Source organism: Stenella coeruleoalba (genome assembly GCF_951394435.1).
Source record: "Stenella coeruleoalba genome assembly, chromosome: 9".
In the NCBI taxonomy this organism is placed as follows: Eukaryota; Metazoa; Chordata; class Mammalia; order Artiodactyla; family Delphinidae; genus Stenella; species Stenella coeruleoalba.
Genome location: NC_137155.1, coordinates 71,965,432 through 71,986,909, shown reverse-complemented (window position 1 = coordinate 71,986,909; position 21,478 = coordinate 71,965,432). Strand labels below are relative to the sequence as shown.

At 36.1% G+C, this 21,478-nt stretch overlaps 1 protein-coding gene across 6 annotated transcripts in view; it reads left to right on the top strand.

Annotated features, from left to right (window-relative positions):
* The window catches only part of TFEC (transcription factor EC), a 667,358-nt gene that overhangs the window by 510,118 nt on the left and 135,762 nt on the right, over positions 1-21,478 (top strand). For all 6 annotated transcript variants that reach the window (XM_079931385.1, XM_079931390.1, XM_079931383.1 and 3 more), the window contains one exon: positions 996-1,043. The gene's annotated coding sequence lies outside the window, so the exon portion shown is untranslated. The remainder of the gene's footprint in view (positions 1-995; positions 1,044-21,478) is intronic.

Sequence of the window (21,478 nt, the reverse complement as noted above, 5' to 3'; positions counted from 1 at the left end):
ACCGAATTCCACTTTATTTTTCACGACTTCCTAGACTATATATTTAATAATCTGCTTTGAATTTCACGGGGGCTAAAAATCAAGCTCACTAGTTCTTGGTATCCAAATGTATCATTTCCCATTTTTTAATAAGTTATTCTTATCATTAACTTAGGTTCCTCACATACTTTCCTTGTTCTAAGCTTACATAGTTGTTCTGGGCCTGGCCAGTTTAATTTATTTAGCTTGGTTTGCTGATCCCTTATTATCTTTCCTCCTATACTGGGCTTCAGTTTCATTTTAATAATGGCTCTGTATATTTGAGTTTAAAGCATAGTTCAGAGTTGAGTAGTTCTGCTCTTCTATATGTATATCCATTGTTTCTGGACTGTAAGTTTTCACAGAAATTGTTGATGTCTTCCTAGATCCACCTTCCCTTTACAATTCTTCTGCTCTCTTCCAGGAAAGGGTTGGTAGTTCAAAAGGGGACACAAATTGTCAACCGCACAACTATATTTAATAAGTTAACCACCCAACGAATTAAATTATTCAATTCCTATTACATGCCAGGGGCTGTGTGAGATGGGTGTTCTAAAAACATTAAAAAAATGACATAAGAAATCTTGCCCTTGAAGAACTTGCATTCTAGTTTGAGAATCACAACAAAGTAGGCAATTGCAATAATATCCGGTAACTGCTACGAAAATCGTTGAGCAAAGATGTCCCTGTATACAAGAGGAGAGCCTTATCCAGCTTTGAAATAATTGTTGGTACCACATTTTGTAATTAGGTACATTTTCTGAAATATTGTTCCCTTATTGTTCCAGATTATTATCTGCTTTTTGAAGGCATATGCTTTTTAAAAATATATCCTGCTGTGCTGAGGACTGGAGCTATCACACTGAGCATCCAATGTTTATTTTTGCCTTACAGTAATATGCAACATACTAATCAAATAAGAACAGTATTATTAGAGTTGAACAACATTAACCTTTTTTTTTTTTTTTTTTTTGCAGATTCATATTAATGATATAGTTCTCTAGAGAAAAGTCAGAAAAGCAAAGGTTGGTATGATGTCTTATGAATGCTTAAACCAGACTTTATCTAAGAGGGGTTATTTAAAGATATGTTAGAGCATTAATTCTAAATTCCCTGGGCTACGTTTGTTTAATCCAGCCACTTCACATTATTACAATGTCTTGTGTGGTGAGAGATTTTATAGAGACTAGAAAGAAAAAATGTTTTTCCAGATACACATTCAGTTCCTCTAGCAGCTTCCTCGTTTTACTTTCATAGCTTTTTAAGAGGTGACTTCTAGGACAGCACTGCTCTTCAGTCTGTGATAGCTTAAGTCAGAAACATACTGAGGGAAATGCGGCATCTATTGTGGTCTGTTTTTCTATGTGACAGTTGTTCCTATTTTGTGTTTGTTTCTCCTTTAATGAGGATACAACTTTCATCCAGGGAGATGTATGGGTCACTTGTTAGTGCACTTAAATGCACTAAGGCACTCCAGCAGCTGGAAATTGTGACTTGTAGTTGAATTATTTTTGCACAGCGAATGGTTTTCCTTTTGACATATTTTAATATACTTGCACACTGAGAGCAAGAGTGGGTGAACAGAAAACAGGCTGTTTTATTAACCCAGCAGTCACCTTTGAGGTTTGTACATGTCCACTTTTTTTCTTGCCTTTGTACATAATCCCAAGAGACTGGTACCTGGCTTTGCTCAGAATAACAAAGTCAGGCACAAATCTCCAAACACAATTGTTAGCTGAATGCCAACTGTTTCTTCTCATCTTTTTTTTTTTTTTAACTTGAACATTAAGAATTGTATTATGGGTGAACCGTAACCATTAAAGAATGAATTTGTTTTTCTATTTCAGATGCTTCCCCTATCATTTACTAGATTATTTTACAATATGTAATCTCAGGTGATAAAAGAAAATAATTTCTTGTATGTTTTTTGGAGAGCTTCTTTTTTTCAAATCATTAATAGTGAGAAGAAAAGAAGAAAAATATGTTACAAGCTTTAATTGGATTCCAATTTCAACTGAAAGGACAATTAGGAGAAAAGCAGAGGAGACTTCAACTCAGCCAGGAAGCCAGGACCCAGCACACACAATTCCACATGCAATTTTCATACAAACCAATGTTTCAGAGACTTTTCCCAGTAAGACCAGAGATTTCTTCAAGTCAGTTACCATCCTTTCCCAAGGCACATATCTGTATACATAATGGCCATAATTTCTAAGTAAATATAGTGGGTAATCACCTACTTTTTAATTCATACATTTTAAATGTACTCAAAAGTTGAAGACAAAGTAAGGATATAAATCCAGAACTTCCTCTCAATACCCAGCAAGTGGTTCATTTAACAGCATGTAAATATTAGGGCAACAAAACCTCCAAAGTACATAATTTTCTCTTTCCTATCATCATCATTATAATCAACATCATCATTAAGATAATAATACGGCATTTTATACTATAGAGAGAAGTTTCATATCATCTCATTTGACTATCTAAACCAATCAGTAGGTGTGCCATATGAGTAGGAAGATTATTAAGAATGATAAGCTTTCTAAAGTCATTCTAAGACTTTAAAACACAAGTAAGTGCTGGAGTGTAAAGAAAGGATGCCATCTTTCAGTTGGAAATCTGGATCTCTCGCTGTCTCTCTGATAATGGGTCTTTTAAAGCATTGCTTTGTTGAGTTGTTCAATGTGAGAGATAATAATTATGCGAAAAAGTGGTTATGAACTTCATTGAAGATTACTTTTTTGTAGAGGGTCTGAGTGTGCAAACGTATTTTATTTTTTATTGGAGTATAATTGCTTTACAATGGTGTGTTAGTTTCTGCTTTATAACAAAGTGAGTCAGCTATACATATACATATATCCCCATATCTCCTCCCTCTTGCGTCTCCCTCCCACCCTCCCTATCCCACCCCTCTGGGTGGTCACAAAGCACCGAGCTGATCTCCCTGTGCTATGCAGCTACTTCCCACTAGCTATCTATTTTACATTTGGTAGTGTATATATGTCCATGCCACTCTCTCAATTCGTCCCAGCTTACCCTTCCCCCTCCCTGTGTCCTCAAGTCCATTCTCTATGTCTACGTCTTTATTCCTGTCCTGTCCCTAGGTTCTTCAGAACCAATTTTTTTTTTTTTTTTAGATTCCATATATATGTGTTAGCATACGGTATTTCTTTTTCTCTTTCTGACTTAACTTCACTCTGTATGACAGACTCTAGGTCCATCCACCTCACTACAAATAACTCAATTTCGAGCAAATGTATTTTAGAGGGGATTTTTGCACTGGAGTAGGAGGTTAGAGTACCTAACTTTGAAGTCCACTGCAGTGAGTATATGACTGTAAGGCTATTGGCTTTTTTAAGGGAACACACTGAGTGAATGACAGAGGCAAGATAGGAAACCATTTCTCTGACTCCCAGTAAACTTCTAGAGTTCAGTTTAATTTAATACTTTGAGCAGCTACTTTCGACCAAGTTCTTGAGCTATAATTATAGGGTACAAATATGAAAAAGAGAGACATTGCTATGTAAGTTTTATAATGTAGAAGGTAAATAAATAAATATCAATGCAATGAAAGAAAGACTAAATACCATAGGTATGGTGTCTAGTAATTGTACATAGGTTTGGTGAAGTCATGGAAGGCTTTATTATTATGGAGACATTTGAGTTGGGCCTAAAACTATTGTTATATCCATTCTCAGGGAATAGCTATATCAATCACATTTGCTTGTTTTTACATTAAACCTATTCTTAAAGGTAAGACTATTTCATTAACCCCTAGTAAACTTTTGACCATGAATGCTTATTTGTTGTAAATTAAGCTCTTAAAATCATTGCTTCTTAAGGTAATGGAGATGTTTTGTTTATAATTATCTCTGACTATGTTACATTTTTCTTTTCAGTTCTTGTAACTTTCTTTATTAAAATATGTTTGATCAGGCATGCTTTTAATAGAAAAATCACATAAGATTCTGAGTCCTGTAATCTTTGTCTTTTCAGGGTCATCTTCATCATTATCCTCACATCCTCACTTTCAGAAAAATTAATTTTTAGCACTTTTTAAGAAGTGCCATGGAAAGCCATTATGCTAATACTTTACAACATTATTCTTAATTTTTCAATAATCCAGTAGAGTAGCTGTAAGCCCTATTTTCCAGATAATATACTGAGGCTCAGAGATTTTAAGAAATTAGCTCAAAATTGCACAATGAAAAAAATGTTATTGTTCTATGACCATTACAGTGTTGGCAGTTATTATTTGTCCATCTGGTTGGGGTTTACCCACTTTCTCACTAGCTTTATTAGTGAAGACTCAGATGATGTTCAGTAAGAACAGCCCAGTTGGAAGTTGATTAAGTCAAAAAGAGAATTCGTTGACCCCTATTACTAGGAAGGATATCAGGGGTGACTGGAACCAGGACTTTGAATACCGTTAGGAAACTTCAAATATGGTTAAGAAGTGTCTATTTCTCATCTGTGCTTTTCTCTGCATATTGTCTTTGTTCTCAGACCAGGTCCTCCTTGTAGCACACTGTGTGGGCTTCATTCCCTTTAGGCCTGCATCCTCACAACATGTCACCTAGGAAAATGGGGGCTTATGTTACTTGGCTCTAGTGTGAAAAATTCCAGATAAAGATTTGCTGGGATCACATTTGGAATCCCAGCCTTTTTTTTTTTTTTTCAATTTTATTTATTTTATTTTTGTCTGGGTCTTCGTTGCTGCACGCAAGCTTTCTGTAGCTGCGGTGAGCGGGGGCCACTCTTCCTTGTGGTGCGGGGGCTTCTCATTGCAGTGGATTCTCTTGTTGCGGAGCACGGGCTCTAGGTGCATGGGCTTCAGTAGTTGTGGCTCGCGGGTTCTAGAGCGCAGGTTCAGTAGTTGTGGAGCACGAGCTTAGTTGCTCCGCGGCATGTGATCCCTTAGGCTGGTCATTAAGGTGATGGTGATGCTATGATCAGTTTTCATTAGTCAGGTATTCACTTTTGTGGCTGTAGGGAGAGATGGAAGGGATAGTATATTATTAGAATGAGGAGGGGGTGCTTTACAAACATGGCTCCAGAAATTACTATGAGCCAGGCAGTCATCCCAGTTTGTGGCTATTAACACAGGCCATACCTGTTCTCGTTGCATTAGTTAATTCTATACTGGTTAACAGCCTAACATTATATTTGTTAAATCACTTATGCAGGGTAGAGGGGCTTTGTCTAATTTTTTCCATTAGTTGAAGTCTGTCAAATTTGTTTGGAACGTTTGAAGGTGGTTTGACCTAAGAACCAGGCTTCCTGTTAGCTCCCCTTGCTAAGTCTGTGGCTAATGGGGTTCACGGTCTACCTCCAGCAAGGGTAGCATCAGTGGTCAATGCCAGTGGACCTTGGGGCTCAGTCACAGAGCCTGGGGCCTGCTGGAATATTTGTCATCATTTCTTATATGCTGTGGTGACTCAACACCATCATAAATGGAAAATGGAGCAAAAATCCCTCTTTTTATGTTTCTTCTTCTCTCTGACTCTCCACTGCATATACAAAAATGGTTTTGTCCCAGAACAGGGAATTAGAACCCTCATGTTTGTCATCTTGTCCCCCTTTGTCCTCTTACTATATTTTTTTTTTTTTTTTTTTGGTGGAAATGTATACTTCTCATTGCTTGATCTGCCAAGAACTTCCTACATCTTCATTTTTCCACTGTTGGCATTTGCCTTTACTTTTCTCTGGAGTCATAGGACAGGAGGGATGCAGGGAAAGGATTTGGCATACAAAAAAAGGAAAAATCCACAAGAAGTGTATATCAAGGATACTAACTCTGATGCAGAGGTAAAACTTAGAGAACAAGAGAAAAGAGTTAGAAACCAGAAATCCAGTTACAGAATCAGTTGCTAAATCTTCCATGCTTAGATAGCATTGTCTAGTTGTCCTTTGGATGTTCTAAATTTGTTAAATAACCTGTAGGATTTGTTCATTTCCTCCAGACATAGATTTCATTTACATCTATGCTGAGCAAACTTTTGAAGTTATCTATTCCAAAAACCTTTTAAAACCCTTCTTTCTTTTTCTAATAAGACTCAGACTTAAAACAGAAATTATGTCAAGTGGCCTGTATATTACACCTAACATACTTTAAAAACCCCTCTGCCTCTAGTGTTGATGAAAGGGACAGAAATTACAGAAGCTGTGGAGCTGAAAACATAAAGTGAGAGCTATACACTGTCTATAAAAAGATTTTTTGATCAGAGTGAGGACATGTTTTCCACAAACATGTATTTCCTTTTTTTTATAAAAATGAGGAATGCATGGTTGAACCTGAGCAAATGCAGCTACTACTAACTGATGATGAGTAATGGGTGAACTAAGATGGTAGCTGTGGCTTAAGCTGAGTTCATCCAAGTTACGATCAACTTCATAAGCAAGAGTCTCAAGAAGACAACTAATCCCCATGGTGTTGTCTGAATAAAACTTATTATACACCTGAGACTAGTAGCATCTAAAACCCTATGAAATATCTTTATAGCTCAAAAGCTTACTGATGGAGGAAAATGGCTCACTGAAGTCAAAGGGGACAAGGGTGGGAGTGACCTGTTTCTTTGGAAACCTCAAGTATAAGATAGTCTGGCACTATGATTCTTATTAATCAATACCTGCTTTTCAGGGCCTGTCTTGATTTTAGGTAATGAAGCAGAGAGAATTATACAACCTTCTGGGTAATATATTGTGGCATACATAGAAGTTATAATATTAATCTTCTTCTTCACTATGATTGGCTTATAATTTTAACCTAATTTCCTTTTACTTATCTTGAAACATAGAAAATTGGTCACCTTTAACTTTATAATCTCCCTCCATAAATGTGAATACTGTTGTTCTTTTTCAACTTTTCCTTGTATGTCTCTTTCTGAGGCTTTTAATAGATTATTATGACTTCAAATTATTATGATTTCAAATTTCAAGGAATCTTCAAATTTCTCATAGCTACTTGAAAATGCATCATGGGGATTAACCAAAAATTTTTTCATTAGAATTTTAAAATAATGTGCGCTCAACCTATAACTTTGTTTTGCTAATTTTTAGTGGCAACACAGCTATCATCATTTTTTAAGTATGTAAACCCAGATATACAGATGCTAATTATTTCAGTAGCTTCCACTAGATAAATCATGATGTCTAGATGTGGTAACTAATCCTGAGCGTGAAATATCGAACATGAATAACTGAGAAAAGCAGGAATAGTATACATTTCCATTCTAAGTTACATTTTTGATATTAATATATAACTAAATTAAGGAAAGGTCTTATCTCGGTGTTTTGTTAATTGTTTTAGCTCACTAGATTCAGCAGTTCCCAAACCCTCCTTGCTTTCCTTTTAACTTTCTAGACTTTAGATTCAAGGCACTGTCTTTCTACAACTTTTCTGAGACTTGTCCAGTTTGATTACACACTGTATAAGCAGCAGTTTTGGCAGAGAAACTTTTGGTGGCCTTATTAGAGAGAAAACTAACTTTCCGTTTTCTGCCTCTTGGTTGGCTCTGAGTTGCAATAGTTTCCCTCTTCCAATAAAACACCTGTTCCTATTGCTGTTCTCCTTCCTTAGGGCTCCTGCTTTCTTTTGCATGCTGCATCTTCTTATCCCTCCCTCAGTGTTCCACCATGTTCCAGGCACTTGTTATCACCATGTGCTCTTTTATTTTCTACACAGTTTCTCAGAGTATCTGAAAATACCTAACTTATCATGTTGGAGGGTTTTGCTCTTATATGTTTACTGGTTAGCTGTTTGGCTCAACTCCTGAAAATGTATGCTACATGGGAGAATACACCTTATCTGTTGTATAGAGCGAGATAGATCGAGCTCTGGGGACTAGAACAGAGTAGGTGTTTACAAAATACTTGTTTAATAAATCTTTTTCCTTAAAAGTGTTTTTGAGATTCTTTGCTTCTGATTTTTCACGTTATCCTCAGGCAGATTTATCCACTACCATGGGTTCAATAAAGTAAATGCTGCTTACCTAAAAATATTTGTCTTCAATTTGCAGCCCTCCTCTTAGCTACACATCCAAATATCCAACTGCTTCTATCTAGATGCCTCTTCAAACTTAATATGGCCTAAACTGGATTAGTAGTGTCTCCCAATGAATTCACACACACAAAACAACAAACAAAGACCCTGCTCCTTCTTCAGAGTTTCATATTTCATAACTGGAATATTTACCCATGCCCTTGCTCAAGCCTTAAAACAGAAATCATCCTACCATCCTCTCTCTCTTTCATCCCTGTTATTGCAAATTCCTGTTTGAGCCCCCCTCATAAATAGTTTTCAAATCTCCCCACTCCTCTACTGCTGCAGCCACAACCCTAGTCAAGGTCATCATCATTTCTCATCTAATTACTACAATGCTCCACATTGGTGTCCTTATTCGCTGTCATGTTACCCTCCAATCTTTCCCCACCGTGTATTCCCAGGGATCTATGGTAATATAAATGTGACTGTGGTGCCCTTCTCCCAAGCACACACCCCAACAAAAGCTTTTCAGTGGCTTCCCGTTCCCTTGAAGATAAAGTCCAAACTCTTTAAGTGGCCTCAGAATAGTGTATGATTGCTCCTTAGGCAATTTCCCTTACATTATACTTTTGTCAGCTGGACTATAGCTAAAAGAAATTTTGAGCTATAGTCTCAAATAGGACCTTGTATCCTGTTTCTCCATATTAACAATTGTGGATGGGTTATTAAACTTTGAAAACAGATGAACATGGTAGGATTAATATCTTATGATAAAAATTATATTTCTTAAGATTAAATTACATACAAAGGGATATAGGCAAGCAAGGCTTAGAATTTTCCTTAAGAATCACCTTTGAATCTGCTCTAACACATGAACAAATGTTCTGTTGACTCACAGTTTCCAGACATTATTGAATGGCCAGATTATTTTTGTCCAAAAAATTCTCAAAGCACTTATTACTTGTGTCTAATTATACTCATAGAAATGTATCTGTAACATCCTCGAGCATTTTCTAATTCTGAGATATCAATTAATGCTTGTTGATAATTTACAATTCATTATTGTTCACTGCCCCCAGACCCAAGCTTTTTTCTGGAGTCAATGCTATTTTAAAAGTAAAAATTCCTTTGCTGGTTCTTGTGAACAAAAACATTCCTCCTCTTTCTCCAACCCATTATTTGGATAGTCAGTCAGGTCTGCTATGGAGGCAAATAGTTTAAATATTTTTAAAACTTTAATTCTTGAATTGTGAAAGCTACATGTATGTTAAACTTATTTAAAATGGTTACTTTCTGATTCTACCTTCATCTTCTTTTCTTCCATTACAGTTGGAGCATATTGCAATTGCCTTCTTTCTTCACTGTTATTAACTTTTCCCCTTTTATCAGAAAAAGGATCTTGCTTTCTTTGATTCTCTTATTGATATTTTAAAAGAACTTTTTTTCCTCTCTTGCTGTCTCTCTCAGGCAAGTCCCATCTCAGTTGTCCTTTGTCATTCATTGTCAGTCTTTGTGTCCCTCCTCTTATCCCAGCTTAGTTTTTTCCTTTTTCTTTTTTCGGGGGAGGGGTGGAAGTAGCAGGCACTGGTGTTGGGAGTCTCACATCAGTTTCAGGCCTAAAGCAAAATGCATTCATTTCAAATGGAAATTGCAGTTTATACCAAAAAGGCAAGGTTTCTTTACTTCAGTAAATTGGAGACTTATGTAACACATACTCATCTAAAGAAATTTGAGAATAGAACTTCTAAATAACTAATAACTGGAAAATTCTGATCTTGAGCTTTAGTTGCTGAAGATAAGGAAAGACATCTGCTTCAGTACCCCCATCTGGCTTTTACATATCTATTTCAGACTCAGTATGCTCTTGCTCTTTCTTTTATCTAAGCCCATCTGCTTGTATGGTGTGTTCCCACCCTAACATATTTTCAGACCCTTGCCATAGGGCAAAAGTGCCAAGCAATTATTCGTTGAGATAGATAGTCCACATAATACTGTAAGTGACATCTGTTCTGTAGGAAATCCCTCCCTTGTGGCAGCAATGTCATATTGGCTGCTCATAGGAATATCGGAATTGACATACAGGAACAATTGAATGTTTCATCTTATCCTGAATTCTCACTCAGAAAGCATCCAATACCAGATGCTTTAGAGGGCCGTGTAACCCCTGGACTCTTTCTCTTGTTCTCTCTACACCTATGGTAATTGGCAATACTACACTATGGAGAAAATTTCTTCCTGACCCCAGCTGGTAACCAAATTATGCCCTAAAGCATGAAGATTGGCATATTTTAAAGTTTATTGTAGCTAAGATGGCGAAAAAGGAGATGTTTTTCATATTAATGTGCTTACTAGATTGACCTAAATAATAGCTTGAATAATAAATTCCACAAATTACTCAATAACTTATTTGGCAAAATTACAATGACAGATGAACATTTTAATCTTTTTAGTGTTGATCTCCACATTTGGCAATTGGTTCTTCTTCTTTAAACTATTTCAAAAGATGATAAGAAAAACAGTCCACAGTCCACAATTGTTCAAGACTTGAACTTTGTATAAAGGTATAATTGGTAAAACTTACATTAATTGGTTCTGAGTAAACTCTGAATTTGCTGGTTTTTGGCCATTTGATATTCTGAAGGCAGGCAGAATTTGAAGCCAAAATCATTATTGGCAAATTAAAAATACATTATGTAAGGTAGGTTCTGAATAAATTCACACAAAATTCAATTTCCCAAACCAGCTACATTGATGCTGTTACTCTCTTCAGTGATTCTCATAATACCATGAACAACTTCAAATTTTAAAAAGTTAGAGTGTATAATTATGAAGGGCTTTCAAAATTAGAGTTGAAATGAAAGTACTCAATTACATAATTGAGTCAACCCATTTACTTAAGTTTAAGTAAGATTTAAATATTTAGTAATAATAAGCTGTATCAGTTACGTGTTGTTGCGAAATCTACCACTGTGAAAATTAGTGACTTAAAACAACTATTTTACCTCTTTATCATTCTCTGGGTCAGCAATAGTAGTTCATTTTAGTAGTTCCTTTGCTGCTAATTCTGCATACTATCTGGTGACTATCCTTGGGATTGATGGTCTAAGACAACCTCACTCAAAAGTCTGGTTGTTGGTGTTGGCTGTCTGCTGGACCATTTGTCTCTAGTAGGATAACTTGGCTTCATATGTAGCAGGGTTCTAGAAGCAGGAAGAGATGGGGCCAGCCTGAATGTGACATCATTTTGCATGATGTCTCATTGGCCAAGCCAACATGGCTAAGCCATAGTCAATGTACGAAAAGACTACATAATGGAGTTAATACAAACAGGTGTGATTTTTTTTGGGGGGGTACTCTAACTGTAATAATTTATCACATATTGCTATCCCAGGATTATCAGTTGGCAGAACCTTACCTTCCTGATTACTTAATACAGTGTAGCCATTACTATTGTGCAGAGTTCTGTAAGTCTGTAAGAAAACTGTGTAAATAACATAAAGATCAGTGAAGCTAATTCTTTATCCTTCTTTCTATACATTTTAAAGGTATAAGTCATTTGTCAGATATGTGATTTGCAAATATTTTCTTCAAGGCTGTAGTTTTTCTTTTTATCCTTTTAATAAGATCTTTCACAGGACAGAAAAATTTAATTTTGATAAAATCCAATTTATCAATTATTTCTTTTATGAATTGTGTTTTGGTGTTATGTTTAAGAACTCTTTTTATACATTGCTAGATTCAAAATGTTCATATTTTGTCAAGAATTTTTTGCACTTAAGTTCATGAAAAATATTAATCTGTAGTTTCCTTCGTTTCTTTCTCTCTTCTTCCCTCCTTTCTTTTCCTTCCTTCGTTCCTTCTTTCCTTCCTTACTTCCTCCCTCCCTCCCTTCCTCCTTCTCTCTCTCTCTCTTTCTTTCTTCCTGTATTGTTTTTGTCTGACCTTGATATCAGGATAATCCAGACCTCATAAAAAGAGGTGGAAAATGTTAGTTTCTCTTCTATTATCTAGAAGAGATTATGTAGAGTTTGTCCCAATTCTTATTTATTGTTTGGTGGATTCCTCCACTGAAGCCATCTGGGTCTACAGAGATTATTTTTTGTAAGTTTTTAATTTACAAATTAAATTTCTTTAACAGTTATAGGGTGTTGAAACTGCCAGTTAAAATGATTTGTCTTCTTTTCCTTTCAGTTCTATTCATTCTTGTTTCATGTATTTTGATGCTCCATTGCTTGGTGCATATACATGTTGGACCACTATGTCTTCTTGGTGTAATGACCCTTGTAATATGCTTCTTTGTTGTTGATAAGGTTTTGGTGGGGTTTGTTGTTGTTGCTTGTTTGTTTGTTTGATTTTTTTCTTCTCGGAAGTCTACTTTACATGATATTAATAGAGCTACTCTTTTTAAAATTAAGTTTTGTATGGTGTATCTTTTTTCTGTCCTTCTAATCTGCTTATATCATTATGTTTGAAGGAACTTTCTTGTAGACATCATATAATTTAATCATTTTTTAATCCAGCCCACTAATTACTGTCATTTAATTAATATATTTAGAACAGTTACAATTGAAATGAAATTGTTGATATATTAGGAGATAAATCTTCTATTTTATTATTTGTTTTCTATTTGTTCCCTCTGTTTCTCATCCTCTGTTTCCTTTTCCTTTCCTTCTTATGGATTACTTGAATGTTTTTTAGAGTTTCATTTTCTTTATTTACAGTTTTTTAAGTATATATCATTGTATAGCTTTTCAGTGTTGACTGTAGGTATTAAAGTATATACATATATATCTACCATCACAGTCTACATACACCACAGTCTACTGGTATTGACATTTTACAACTTTGAGTAAAGTGTAGAAAATTACTTCCATTTAGGTCCTTTTACCCTGCCAACTTTTAAAATGTAATATTTTCTTAATAAGTTTTTCTACATACTTTGAGCATACATCAAACAGCACTATAATTTTTGCTTAAACCATCAAATATGATTTTAAAAACTCATGAAGAAAGAACTCATAAAACTCAACAGTAAAAAACAAATGATCCAGTTAAAAACTGGGCAAAAAAATCTGAACAGGGACCTCACCAAAGAAGATACAGAGATGTCAATTAAAAGTGCTCAATGAGTATTGAGCATATTGATATTGAGCATATGAGAAGTGCTCAATATCATATGTTATTAGGTAATTTGAAATTAAAACAATAATGGAATACCACTACACATATATTAGAATGACCAAAAACTGAAACACCGACAATTCCAAATACTAGTGAGGACATGGAGCAACAGGAACTTTTATTTATTGCTGGTAGGAATGCAAAATGGCTCAGCCCCTTGGGAAGACAGGTGATTTTTTAACAAAACTAAATATTCTCTCTCTCTCAGATTTTCTACATAGACAATTATATCATCTGAACAAAGTTTTATTTCTTCCTTTCCAACCTGTATATTTTAACTTCCTTTCATATCTTACTGAATTTTCTAGGAGTTCTAGAAGGTGCTGTAAAGCATATTTGAAAGGGGACATCCTTGGTTTGTTCATGATCTTGGTGAGAAATCTTCAAGTTTAGTTGATATTAGTTGTAGGTTTTGTGTAGTTTTTCTTTTATCAAGTTAAGGAAGTTCTTCTTTATTCCTAGTTTGCTGAAAGATTTATCATGAATGGGTGTTTTATTTTGTCAAATGCCTTTTTGCATCCATTGATATGATTATGTGATTTTTCTTCTTCAGCTTTGAAGTGATGGATTACATTAATTGATTAATTGATTTTCAAATGTTGAACCAGCTTTGTGTACCTGGGTTAAATCCCACTTGGTCATGGTGTATAATTATTTTTATGCATTGTTGGATTCAATTTGCTAATATTTTGTTGAAATTGTTTTCATTTATGTTCATAAGAGATATTTGTCTGTAGTAGTTTCCTTTTCTTGTTTTTGTCTGGGTAAAGCTGGCCTCATACAATGAGTTAGGAAATATTCCCTCTGCTTCTGTCTTTTGGATGAGATTGTAAGAATTGGTATAATTTTTTCATTAAATATTTGGTAGAATTCACCAATGAGCCCATGTGAGCCTTGTGCTTTCTGTTTTGGAAGATTGTTAATTATTGATTTAATTCATTTAATAGATGTAGGCCTATTCAGATTGTCTATCTCTTCTTGTGTGAGTTTTGTCAAATTGTACCAAGAAATTGGTCCATTTAATCTAGGTTATCAAATTTGTGGGCATAGAATTGTTTATAATATATATTTATTATATTTTTATGTCCATGGGCTCTTTAGTGATGTCCATCTTTCATTTCTGATATTGATCATTTGTGTCTTTCTCTTTTTCTTAGTCTCACTAGAAGCTTATTGCTTTTATTGGTATTTTCAAACAACCAATATTTTCAAAGCTTTTGGTTTTGTTGATTTTCTCTGTTGATTTCCTACTTTCAGTTTCATTGATTTCTGCTCTAATTTATTATTTATTTTCTTTTGGTTACTTTGCATTTAATTTGCTCTTCTGTTTCAAATTTCCTAATGTGGAATCTTAGATTATTGATTTTAGATATTTTTTCTTTTTTAGCCTGCTCATTCAATGCTATACATTTCCCTCTAAGCACTTCTTTCACTGCATCCCATAAATTTTGATAAGCTGTATTTTTGTTTGCATTTAGTTTAAAATATTTCTTAATTGCTCTTGAATTTTCCTCTTTGATTCATGTATTATTTAGAAGTATGTTATTTAATCTCCAAGTATTTTGGGATTTCGTGCTATCTTTCTTTTATTGATTTCTAGTTTAAATTCACTGTGATATGAGAAAATACAGTGTATGATTTCTATACTTTTAAACTTGTTAAGATGTGTTTTATGGCCCAGAATATTGGTGACTGTTCCGTGTAAACTTGAGAAAAATGTACATTCTACTATTGTCAAATGGAGTACCTATAGATGTCAATTATATCCAGTCAATGGTTAGTACTGTTGAGTTCAGCTATGTCCTTAGTGATTTTCTGCCTGCTGGATCTTTCCACTTCTGATGCAGGGATGTTAAAGTCTGCAACTATAATAGTGGATTCATCTATTTCTCCTTGAAATTCTAGCAGTTTTGCCTCATATATTCTATAGTTAGATGCATACATGTTAAAGACTGATTCACTTTGTTGTACAACAGAAACTAACACAGTATTGTGAAGCAATTATACTCCAATAACGATCTATTAAAAAAGAAAACAGATTGTTATGTCTTGGAGAATTGACTCCTTTCTCATTATGTAATGCCTCTCTTTGTCGCTGATAACTTTCCTTGACTGAAGTTCACTCTGTTGAAAATTAATATAGCTACTCCCACTTTCTGTTGATTAGTGTGAGTATGGTATATATTTCTCCATTCATTTACTTTGAATTTATATATTATATAGTATATAGCTATATAAGTATAATCTTTATATTTAAAGTGAGTTTCTTATAGACAACATAGAGTTGGGTCTTGTTTTTTATCCACTTTGACAATCTCTGTCTTTTAATTGATGCATATAAACCATTGATGTTCAAAGTAATTACTGATATAGTTGGATTAATATCTACCATATTTGTTATTGTTTTCTCTTTGTTGTCCTTGTTTTTTATTTTTGTTTTTGCCTTCTACTCTTTTTCTACCTTTGTGGTTTTCACAGAGCATTTTATATGATTCTATTTTATTTCCTTTTTTAGCATATCCATTATACTTTTTAAAACTTTTTTAGTGTGTGACCTAGAGATTGCAATATACATTTACAAGTAATCCAACTTCATTTTCAAAAAACACTATATCACTTCACAGTAGTGCAAGTACCTTATAATAACAAAATAATTCTAATTCCTCTCATTCTTTGTATTGTTGCTGTCACCCATTTCACTTACACATAAGCATACAATAAGTATACAAAATTTAATATATTGTTATTATTTTGAATAAACTGTCTTCTATTAGATCAATTAAAAATAAGAAAAGCAAAAGCTTTTATTTTACTTTCACTTAATTCTTCTCTGATGCTCTTTCTTTATGTAGATCTGAGTTTCTGACCTATATCATTTTCCTTCTCTCTTAAGAACTTCTTTTAACATTTCTTGCAAGGTAGGTCTACTGGCAACAAATTCCCTCAATTTTTGCTTGTCTGAAAAATCTTTATTTCTCCTTCACATTAAAGGATAATTTCAGAGAGTACAGAGTTCTAGGTTGGGTTTTTTGTTTCTCTCAACACTTTGAATTTCTTTTTTTTTTTTTTTTGCGGTATGCGGGCCTCTCACTGTTGTGTCCTGTCCCATTGCGGAGCACAGGCTCCGGACGCGCAGGGTCAGTGGCCATGGCTCACGGACCCAGCCGCTACGTAGCATGTGGGATCTTCCCAGACCGGGGCACGAACCCGCGTCCCCTGCATAGGCAGGCGGACTCTCAACCACTGCGCCATCAGGGAAGCCCAACACTTTTGAATATTTCACTCCAGTTTTTGCTTGTGTGTTTTCTAAGGAGAAGTTGACGTAAATCTTGTTTTTGCTCCTTTGTAGGTAAGGTGTTTCTATCCTATGGCTTTTTTCAAGATTTTTCTTTGTCTTTGATTTTCTAAATTTTGAACATGATATGCCTAGGAGTAGTATTTTAAACATTTATCCTACTTGATATTCTTTAACCTTCTTGGATACATGGTTTGGTGTCTGACATTAATTTGGGGAACTTCTCAGTCATTTTTGCTGCAAATACTTCTCCTGTTCCTCTTTCTCTTCCTTCTCCTTCTGGTATTCCCATTACATGTATGTTATACCTTTTGTAGTTGTCCCATGAGTATTGAATATTCTGTTCTGGTTTTTTCAGTCTTTGCTTTCCTTTTCATCTTTGGAAGTTTCTACTGTCATATCCTTAAATGCAGAGATTCTTTCCTCAGTTATGTCCCATATGCTAATGAGCCTATCAAAGTCTTTCTTCATTTCTGCTACAGTGTTTTTGATTTCTGACATTTCTTTTTTAGAATTTCTACCTCTCTGTTTACATTATCCATCTGTTCTTACATGTTGCCTACTTTTTTCTACTAAAGCCCTTAGCATGTTAATTGCAGGATTTTTGTGTTTTTTTTAATTCCTGGCCTTATAATTCCAACATCCCTGCTATATTTTATTCTGACTCTGACACCTATTTAATCTCCTCAAACTGGGTTTTTCACCTTTTAGTATGCCTCATAAATATTTTTATTGTTGAAAAGTGGACATGATGTATTTCATGAAAGAATCTGCCTTAAGAGGTCTTTAGCAATATAGTGGTAAACTGTGGGAGTTAAGGGACAAATTTTAAAATCTGTGATTAGGTCCCAGTCTTTTGGTGAGCTCAGGTCTCTGGACTGTGAACTTCACACCTTCTTAATCTCCACTTCCACATACTCTATGTGGGACAGGATGGCTAGGTGGGGCTGAAGTTGTATATTTCCTTCTCTCAGGAGGTTAAGATCTGGTAAAATAGTTTCTTCTGAGGGAAGTTCTTGTTAAGAATAACAGAATGCTCCAGTGTATTTTAAAATGGCCACTATCCCCCTACCTTTGCCAGAAGCAGGAGGGAATTTGTCTCTGATTATTCATTATGAGAACCTGGTAGAGCTCCTGGAGGTAAGACGCATGAAAGTGGGAGGTCCCTATAGGTCTGTGTACCTTTAGAGCTTTTAACTCGCAGTCTTATACTTCCTGAGCTTCCAGCAATTCATCAATTACAGTTTAGGTTTCTCTACCATACTACTGGTTCCCAAGGAGATTTCTGCTTATGGATTTCTGCTTGAGTAAGTTGTGATTCTCTGTATCTGCCTGTCTCTCTTTTCAATTTGAGGGGCAAGAGTTTGCCCTGTGAGAGGTCTTTTTGACAGATCTAAGAAGAGTTGTTTATTTTTCAGTTTGTTCAGCTTTTCACTTGCTTTTAGGAAGGAGTGGCTACTTCTAAGCTTCTTACATTTGGACCAGAAACCAGAAGTCACACACTTTTGTTTTGTTTGTGCCATTGGTATAGTGGCATTAGTGAAGTGTTTTTCATCTCAATAAAACAGAAACAATTCACAGAGAAAATAGGTTTTAAGGTGAGCTAAGGCAACAAAGTTTTGAAAATTCAGTGCTTTTATGCTTAAATATTAAACTGCATTTTGAAAAGGTCAACCTATAAAAGGAATATTAAACAACCAACTTTGTATTATAAATTCTGTAAATCTTGGATACAATTTAATGATATCTTTGCAAGTGGGTATTACACCTGTTAATTAAAGTTGAAAAAATAACCAGCATCCTTATTATTAGTATCTATAAGTAGCAATTCATCTGCTGGGTATCCCAGGCATATATATTTAAAGCACAATGTGCTACATAAAATCAATAATAGTTTAATTAGCATCTGATGGGAGTGAGCAATTTAACTTCAATTTACAGCATAAAGCTTAGGTGTGGTGAGCTCATTCTATAGTACTGGTGCTATTATAATAACGAAAAGTAAATCAACCACTGAATAAAAAAAATAAGAGTAGAGGAAAACAGTTCACAAGTTTGGTAATCTGTAAAGCTACTACAGCCCAATAAAAATGTATTCTAATTTTTAATTTCAAAATACATTTGTCATTACATGGTAGTGCTTATGGGAAGCTAAAACCTGAAGTCTAGTCTAGTCCTAGGCATAATGAGAAAAAAGTAATCACATTGACAGCAGTTGGTCTTACCCATCTGACTTCAAACCAATTCTGATTTTTATAAAATTGTCCAGGTTACCAGATGTTGGGGAAAATTCTCTGTAGTGTTTATATCTCATACTCAGGAATCAAGATTATTTATGTCCTTTTTTTACCTCCTTGATGTATTTAAAACTGCCTCATACATTATTTTGTTGGTCTCCAAACTGTCTCAGTGGTTTTTAAATGTGTTCTTTATCCTTTTAAATAGCTCTTGTGGTGTTTGTTTTTGTAAGCTCACCTCACTTTTATAATAAATACTGTCAACTTGTACAGTTTGGAAAAAAACGGAAAATGGGGGAGACTTTCAAGATGGTGGAGGAGTAAGACGTGGAGATCACCTTCCTCTCCACAAATACATCAGAAATACTTCTACATGTGGAACATCTCCTGCAGAACACCTACTGAACACTGGCAGAAGACCTCAGACTTCCCAAAAAGCAAGAAACTCCCCACGTACCTGGGTAGGGCAAAAGAAAAAACAGAGACAAAAGAATAGTAACAGGACCTGCACCAGTGGGAGGGAGCTATGAAGTAGGAAAGGTTTCCACACACTAGGAAGCCCCTTCGCAGGCGGAGACTGCAGGTGGTGGAGAGGGAAAGGTTCGGAGCTGTGTAGGAGAGCACAGCAACAGGGATGCGGAGGGTAAAGCGGAGAGATTCCTGCACAGAGGATCGGTGCTGACCAGCACTCACCAGTCCGAAGGCTTGTCTGCTCACCCGCCGGGGCGGGTGGGGACTGGGAGCTGAGGCTCAGGCTTCGGAGGTCAGATCCCAGGGAGAGGACTGGGGGTGGCTGCATGAACACAGCCTGCAGGGGGTTAGTGCGCCACGACTAGCCGGGAGGGAGTCTGGGAAAAAGTCTGGAGCTGCCGAAGAGGCAAGAGACCATTGTTTCGGTTGCACGAGGAGAGGGGATTCAGAGCACCGCCTAAACGAGCTCCAGAGACTGGCGCGAGCCGCGGCTACCAGCGCGGACCCCACAGATGGGCATGAGACACTAAGGCTGCTGCTGCCGCCACCAAGAAGCCTGTGTGCGAGCACAGGTCACTATCCACACCTCCCCTCTCGGGAGCCTGTGCAACCTGCCACTGCCAGGGTCCCGGGATCCAGGGACAACTTCCCCGGGAGAACACACTGCGTGCAATCAGCTGCTCCTTTAACCCCGTCCTGTCTGGGCGGGAACAGACGCCCTCAGGTGACCTACACGCAGAGGCAGGGCCAAATCCAAAGCTGAACCTCAGGAGCTGTGTGAACAAAGAAGAGAAAGGGAAATCTCTCCCAGCAGCCTCAGGAGCAGCGAATTAAATCTCCACAATCAACTTGATGTACCCTGCATCTGTGGAATACCTGAATAGACAACGCATCATCCCAAAATTTAGGTGGTGCTCTTTGTGTGATTTTGTCTGTATAGCTTTGCTTTTACCATTTGTCCTAGGGTTCTGTCTGTCGGTTTCTTTTTTTTTTTTTTAATATAGTTTTTGGCACTTGTTACCATTGGTGGATTTCTTTTTGGTTTGGCTGCTCTCTTCTTTCTTTCTCTTTTTTATTTAAATTACTTTAATTTTTTTTATTTTTAATAATTTTCTTTATTTTAATAACTTTATTTTATTTTATTATTTTTTCTTTCCTTCTTCTTTTCTCCCTTTTCTTCCAAGCAATGTGGCTGACAGGGTCTTGGTGCTCCAGCCGGCTATCAGACCTGTGCCTCTGAGGTAGGAGAGCCGAGTTCAGGACACTGGTCCACCAGAGAGCTCCCAGCTCCATGTAATATCAAATGGTGAAAGCTCTCCCAGAGATCTCCATCTCAAGGCTAAAACCCAGCTCCACTCAATGACCAACAAACTACAGTGCTGGCCACCCTATGCAAAACAACTAGCAAGACAGGAACACAACCCCACCCATTAGCAGAGAGGCTGCCAAAATCATAATAAGGTCATAGACACCCCAAAGCACACCTGATGCGGTGCTGCCCACCAGAAAGACAAAATCCAGCCTCATCTATCAGAACTCAGGCACCAGTCCCCTCCACTAGGAAGTCTACACCACCCACTGAAACAACCTTAGCCACTAGGGGCAGACACCCAAAAAAATGGGAATTATGAACCTTCAGCCTGTGAAAAGGAGACCCCCAAACACAGTAAGTTAAGCAAAATGAGAAGACAGAGAAACACACAGCAGTTGAAGGAGCAAAGTAAAAACTCACCAGACCAAACAAATGAAGAGGAAATAGGCAGTCTACCTGAAAAGGAATTCAGAGTAATGATAGTAAAGATGATCCAAAATCTTGGAAATAGAATGGAGAAAATACAAGAAACGTTTAACAAGGACCTAGAAGAACTAAAGAGCAAACTAACAATGATGAACAACACAATAAATGAAATTAAAAATTCCCTAGAAGGAATCAATAGTAGAATAACTGAGGCAGAAGAACAGATAAGTGATCTGGAAGATAAAGTAGTGGAAATGACTACTGCAGAGCAGAATAGAGAAAAAAGAATGAAAAGAATTGAGGACAGTCTCAGAGACCTCTGGGACACATTAAATGCACCAACATTCAAATTATAGGGGTCCCAGAAGAAGAAGAGAAAAAGAAAGGGACTGAGAAAATATTTGAAGAGATTATAGTTGAAAACTTCCCTAACATGGGGAAGGAAATAGTCAAGTCCAGGAAGCACTGAGAGTCCCATATAGGATAAATCCAAGGAGAAACATGCCAAGACATATATTAATCAAACTATCAAAAATTAAATACAAAGAAAA